Below are 4298 nucleotides of genomic sequence, written 5' to 3'. Positions count from 1 at the left end.
GTGGCGTTTTGGTCACTAGCAACCTCCCCCAGGCCACGTAGGCATCCAGCGTGGCAAGCTGATGTGGCACAAGATTCAGCCCGGTCCAATTCGATTTTCTACATGGGCCGAGCCCAACAATTCGGCCTTTTCAATATATATTTATTTCTGTTAATTTTCACTAGCTACATGGGCCTGGCCCAGTAATTCGGCCTTTTAAATTTCTTTGCCTATCCCTTTTGACAGATTTTTTTGCTCTTGTTTTTTCTGGGCCATTTCTTTGCTGGGCCTCTCAAGTTTTCCCCTCAAAAATAATTGTTCAATATATCTTGGGCTGGGCCGAAATAATTGATCCAATCCAACTTCTTTTATTATGCCATTGACATTACAACACATCACACTACAAGTTATCTTGGGCCTAGCCCAGTTTCGATACATTTTCAAAGCAACATGAAATATTATAGGAGCCCAAAATATAGTTACATGCATTCATTCTAGCAGTACATATCTTTACATCCAACCAGTAAGTGCCAAACAGAACTATTCTACAACAAAGAAAAGAAAATAGATGACAAGACATCACAGAAGTTCCTATTGTCCTCCTCCTTCAACATTTGAAAACCTTCACCTGGGAGTAGATCAATCATGAGTGAGAAACAATACAGCAGCAAAACAATACAGAAACAATATGGTTGATTATTCAAAGAAATTAAACTAAGTGCAGGTCACCCAAAGCTGAATTTCTTGCAATCCAAACAACACAAACAGTAGGAAGATGGTTGCATAGATACAAATCCATGTGGTAGCAGCAAAATTGGCCAATCTGGACCGCATCTTCTCTGTTTGGTACTAACTAAAAAAACTGGACTTGTTCATACAAATCCCTCTTGAATTCCTTACACAGCTAGGATTTGCATCAAATATTCCTTAATTTAGCGGCATTTGTGAGCAGAGAAAGAGAGGGAGGGAGATGGGGATGCTACGTACCTTGTCCTGAAGTTCCAACGACCAGACCAGAGAGAAGTTGCTCCTCGTCTTCTTTCCTCAGCCCCAAATTTGCCTGCAATAACTACAATTCATTGCATAAACCAGCGATCTGATCTCACAAGCGATTTGATCTCACAAGCCCCACCCAGGTGGTGGACTGGTGGTAGTACAGCAGCTAGAAGGCTCATCGCTCACCGGTTGAAAAGCTCGACCCGGTACTCCATCTCCTTCTCCGCCATCCCGAACATCTGCATCGCACAACCACCACCATCAATTGACCTCAATCACAAGCTCGAAATCCAAGAGTAAGGCATATACACAAAAAAAAGAACATGAAAATTCCAGAAAAAGGCGACTTGTAGCTGCCAGCAGCAACTTGAGAATGAATGATTGATATCCTGGAAGTTGTAAACTGGAAGCCAGAGAAGCTACTAGTCAGGTTAGTTTCCACAGGTTAATTAGTTTCTGCCTTAGTGTTTCTATTTCCTACAAATGACTGAGACCATGGTGTTTCAACCTTTTGTAGAACACTATTCTATAACAATATATATTGAGCATGCTACAGCAGAAGCTTGAATTTATGGTTTCTATACTTCTACATTATACATCCTCAGTAATATAGACCTTTTTGCTACATACTGTACACGGCAATAGGAGAAAAAATCTAATAAATTCATTACACGCTTGCCAATAAAAATGACAAGTTAACTACACACCAGGGAACATAAACTTGAGAGGTTGAGATCAAGGCCTATCAACTACATCATATATATGCATTAAAAAAGAAGGCCATATGGACAACCAATGCATCATAATTATCAGTTTTAAACACTACAGGACCAGAAAGTAGGTGCTACTTCAAGTTTTAGAACTCAACCATTCATCAGTAATAGTAGCAATTTAATCTTACTAAAGATAGGCACTACAGCCAGAACTTACACGCAAAGATCCTGGAATTTTATGCACAACACCAGCAGATTAGCTATATGAACACAATACCAGAATTTTATGCATCATGAATGAAGAAATCAAAATAGGATGCTTTGCTTTACTTGTGTGCGGACGATAAGCAAAAGTAGCAGCACATGCTTTTCCTATTTGCTTTGCTTTCCTATTAGCATCTCCGGTTAATCAAACAGGATGCAGCAAGTGATTACATTAACCCCGATTCAAATATTTGAAGTACTGGACAATCATTTCATGCAGCCATTCATAAACATACTACTACAAGGGAATTACAACATTTATTTTAAGCATAATGTTTAAGTACGTAAACTTTCCTCAAGAGTCCCTACACACTACTACTCAACTACTATACGTGCGTAGTATTCTGTTAGTAAGCAGCAGAGGAGATTGAAACGTAAGGACCATGTGTGTGTGTGTGTGTATAAAACAGACACAATAAACACTGAACATCACTAGTCACCCTACACACAGCAAGCTTCAGATGTTCAGAACACACACAATAAACACTGAACATCACTAGTCACCCTACACACAGCAAGCTTCATATTCATAGTTGGCATGCATCAATACAGGAATCTACAATGTTGGATAAGGTGATAAAGAAAAACAGAAATAGTGGAGTTAGAAACATATGCAGCACAATGATGAAACAGAACAATAGATTTAATGTGTATATATTCTGGTGACTCTGCCAATTGTTACATGATACACTCGTGTGTATATATTCTGATGATCCATAACCATCTAGCCAACAACATGGACATAATACACATTCTGGACCTAAATCAACATTTTATATTTTGTTTATGAAAAAATGCTGCTGATAATATATGCCAACGGTATCTTTACCTACAAATTAGGCGGTGAGCTACATGAGGTAAAAAATGAGATAGCAAAACAAGCTTACTAGCTAGCTAGTACACTAGAATGTGACCATCCAACATGCACACACGCATCATGCAGGAACAGGTATGAACATTTTTCTGTAAGGGGGACATCAAGACCCTGTTTTGGAAGGACAAAAGAGCTCTTGAACGAGTTCTTGTCATCAGGTGCTTCTTCACCATTAGGCTCATTTGCTGCTGCTCATCCTCCTACTCCATCTACATGAACAAGAGAAAATTAGTTGTTTGCATGGCATTCACTTAATAAAACAGCGGGTCAAGCTGAAAATCTGTAATACAATGGAAAGATGCAGCAAATACGAGATTTCTGCATCATAGGATAACCTGATATTTCCATAAGTTACATTTGGAAGCTCAACTAGTAGTACGAGATTAATAAATGGCTCCAATGCGAGTCATTAGTCAGGCCATGCAATGAAAAGTATTCATCACTAACACATGTGCCGTGGTGAATCCATGCAGTCATGGCTGACTTGAAGTAGCTTCACAAAATACAAATGCTAGCTAGGATGTGTAGAAATACTATTGTAGATTCACTATTAGCAGTACATGCAATCTAATATAGTTACAGTCGGACATTATCCTAGATGGAAGCCTTATATTACTGTAGAATTACAATTGCAGAGGAGGGATCGGAAATTACCCTCAAGGGCCCATGGAGATTGCCCCAGCAGCGACCTCGGAGAGGCCGGTGATGAGGACGAGGGACGAGCAGGCAGATCACCACCACCACCACCCTTGGGCGGCCGCGCGTTCACATCCTCTCACTGTGCCGCCGCACCAGGAGACATGGAGCTGAATGAGGAGTGCGACTGGATCTGGAAGGAGTGCTCCAATAAATCAAGGGGATGAAGGATCAAATCAAAGATTGAGGTCGCCGCTTATATCTTACTAACGATCCTGGCGCGAGCGTCGGGCTGGAGCCCGGAGCGCCAGTGGCCTCCGGCGATGGGGCGCCGGTGCGTTCGGGTCAACCCCGCCTCCGGCGGCCGCGGTGGCGGGACCTGAGTCTTGGGTGGGGCGCCAGTTGGCGTCCATGCTCCCCCTCCCCTTGCCCCTCCGGCTCGTCCGCCATAGCCAACGAGTAGATCGGGGAGGAAGGTCGCTTGCTCGGGAGATCGATTGATGGCGACGGCGCCTGGATGGCGACGGTGCCTGGATGGTGACGGCTCGGCAACGGGACCAGCACGGGGGCGAGGGGAGGGCGAAGGTGGCTCGCCTTCCCTTTTCCGGCGTGGGGCGTGCGGCGTGGTGGGAGATGGAGGCAAAGCGGTGAGCGTGCGAGGAACCCGGATCGGGGAGGTGCGAGGCCATGAGTAAAAGGAGGTGCGGCGCCGAGGGCGGGATGAGCGCGGCGGCCCTGTGGCGGAGGGCGCTGACTGAGGCCTCCGGGACGGGCGGAGGAAGAGCGGCGGACGTCCTCCAGGAGGCGAGGAGGAGCGGGTGGCGCGCGGGCGCGGG

General features: G+C 44.5%; 1 long non-coding RNA gene across 1 annotated transcript; it reads right to left on the bottom strand.

Moving 5' to 3' along the window:
• Positions 1 to 430: 430 nt before the first annotated feature.
• Positions 431 to 1198, bottom strand: LOC119322679. Its single transcript, XR_005155806.1, has 3 exons — positions 1162 to 1198; positions 967 to 1039; positions 431 to 607 (listed from the first exon to the last, which is right to left on the bottom strand). It is a non-coding gene; the product is annotated as an uncharacterized LOC119322679 (long non-coding RNA).
• Positions 1199 to 4298: the final 3100 nt, after the last annotated feature.

Source organism: Triticum dicoccoides, chromosome 6B (assembly GCF_002162155.2).
Source record: "Triticum dicoccoides isolate Atlit2015 ecotype Zavitan chromosome 6B, WEW_v2.0, whole genome shotgun sequence".
Taxonomy (NCBI): domain Eukaryota; kingdom Viridiplantae; phylum Streptophyta; class Magnoliopsida; order Poales; family Poaceae; genus Triticum; species Triticum dicoccoides.
Note: the sequence above shows the minus strand (reverse complement) of the source record. Positions and strands in the feature narration are given on the sequence as shown.